Source organism: Otolemur garnettii, unplaced genomic scaffold (genome assembly GCF_000181295.1).
Source record: "Otolemur garnettii isolate 467f Iridium unplaced genomic scaffold, OtoGar3 scaffold00043, whole genome shotgun sequence".
Lineage (NCBI taxonomy): Eukaryota > Metazoa > Chordata > Mammalia > Primates > Galagidae > Otolemur > Otolemur garnettii.
In genome coordinates this window covers 5,414,185-5,416,367 of record NW_003852438.1, presented here as the reverse complement: position 1 = coordinate 5,416,367, position 2,183 = coordinate 5,414,185, and the positions used below count along the sequence as shown (strand labels likewise).

General features: G+C 43.5%; 1 protein-coding gene across 1 annotated transcript in view; it reads left to right on the top strand.

Moving 5' to 3' along the window:
- CSRNP2 (cysteine and serine rich nuclear protein 2) overlaps window positions 1-2,183 on the top strand; it is a 21,462-nt gene that overhangs the window by 12,172 nt on the left and 7,107 nt on the right. The window lies entirely within an intron of this gene.

Sequence of the window (2,183 nt, the reverse complement as noted above, 5' to 3'; positions counted from 1 at the left end):
CCACATGCACCAAGGCTGACGGGTTCAAACCCAGCCCAGGCCAGCTAAACAACAACTGCAACAAAATATAGCAGGGTGTTGTGGCTGGTGCCTGTAGTCCCAGCTACTTGGGAGGCTGAGGCAAGAGAATTGCTTAAGCCCGAGTTTGAGGTTGCTGTGAGCTGTGATGCCACAGAACTCTACCAACAGCAACATAGTGTGAAACTCTATCTCAAAAAATAAATAAATAAATAATGGCTAGATTAAAAACAAACACACACAACTATATGGATCATGCCCATCCTCTGCTTAAAGTCTTTCTGTGGGTTCAGGTTCACTCTGAATAAAATTCAGCTTCTTGAGCTCAGCACCTGTAGCTCATTGAGTAGGGCACCAGCCACATACACCAAGGCTGGCAGGTTTGAGCCCAGGCTGGGCCTGCTAAACAATAATGACAACTGCAACCAAAAAATAGCCAGGCATTGTGGTGGGCGCCTGTAATCCCAGCTACTTGGGAGGCTGAGGCAAGAGAATTGCTTAAGCCCAGGAGTTTGAGGTTCCTGTGAACTGTGATGCCATGGCACTCTATGGAGGGTGACATAGTAAGAGTATGTCTCAAAAAAAAAAAAAAATTATATATAAACACAGTCAGTATATTATTTCCCCCCGTATGATTCATATGTTATCTAATGTTTGTTTCCTTTTGGGTTGCTGTTCCAATAGCCGTTTGGTGCTTTACAGCTTTAGTTCCCTGTAATTTTAAGAATACATATACATTTATTATTATTATTATTATTTGTATTTTTGTCTTTTATCCATTTGGAATTCATTATCCCTGGGAATCTAACTTTTTCCCCCAAAGAATACCCACTTGTCCTAGTACCATCTAATGACTAGCAGACTCTTCCCTTGCTGATTTGAAATGCTATTTCCACCGTGGTGTATTTAGTTCTCATGTCTGAATGAGTTTCTTTCTACTGCACCTCTAACCTTTGAGAGGCCACAGAAGGGATGGTGCTTAGAAGGACACCAACCCTGGTGACAGACAGAGCAATCCTAAGGTCAACAGACAGGCCCTATGTGCTTGGCCTGCTGGGTACAGAAATGGTAGACTAGGGAACCCCTGAAGTCCTACTTCTATTCCCTCCCCCCAAAAGAAATCAACACCTAAAAAGCCAGGTGTGTGGCTTATTACCCAGGTCTGTTGCATCACGTCTCTCCCAGGAGTTGTTCCTTTACCAGCACTATTCTGTGGCTGTCTGATGAAACAAACCAAAGGCTCTAGTCACTTGGCTTTCATCCTGCTAGCAGCTTCCAGAGCCCCAGGGATTATGAGGCCTCATTTTCTCTACTTGAATTCTCTAGTGAGTTTTCAGAACTCATTCAGGCACAGATTGTCTTCAGTCTGTCCTTCCTCTGTGATTGCCTTCCTGGCTTTCTGTCCATCGCAGCCCAGAGGACCTAGATTTCTGCCTGTAGATATAGTACACTCAGTATTATTTATACCACCCTACCTCTCATACAGCTTTTTTTTTTCTTAAGTCAAATTAAAAAGGATTAGAAAAGAGAAAGAACACATTTCTTACCAAGCTGAGGCAAGGGCTTTCTTTGATGGCTCTTAATTTGCTTTTTTTCCTCCCCATAAAATGAATCTCCTGTGCAGTGCACAGGTAATTGCTTATACCGGGGAGTATTAAGGTATTAAGGTATCGTTGACAAAAGCCTGGGAACCTTGTACTACACTTCAATGTGCCCTTTTCCCCAGAAGTTAGTGTGGGATTGTAGGGGTCAACAGTTGAAGGGTATTTTTCAAGTTTATCTTTATATTCAAAGAACGTCCAGCCATTCAATATACCATTTCCTCCCTGTGCTAGAAGGCACGTGAGTCTAAGTTAAGGCACATATGTATGGGAATGGAGGATGTGTCTGTGAGAACAGATTATCATCTAGGAGGGAAGACAGGAGGGTTTTTGAGACATTTAGACCCAGAAAGATGATGTCCTTTGTGTGGACAGGATGATGCTGCATAAAATTTCCTGTCTCCTGCTTCATTTACTGCCTTGACCTACACTGTCCTACATGGTATTCACTAGTTACTTGTGGCTATGTAAATTTAATTAAAGTTGGCCGGGCGTGGTGGCTCACGCCTGTTGTCCCAGTGCTGTGGGAGGCCGAGGCGGGTGGATCACCTGTGCTCAGAGGTT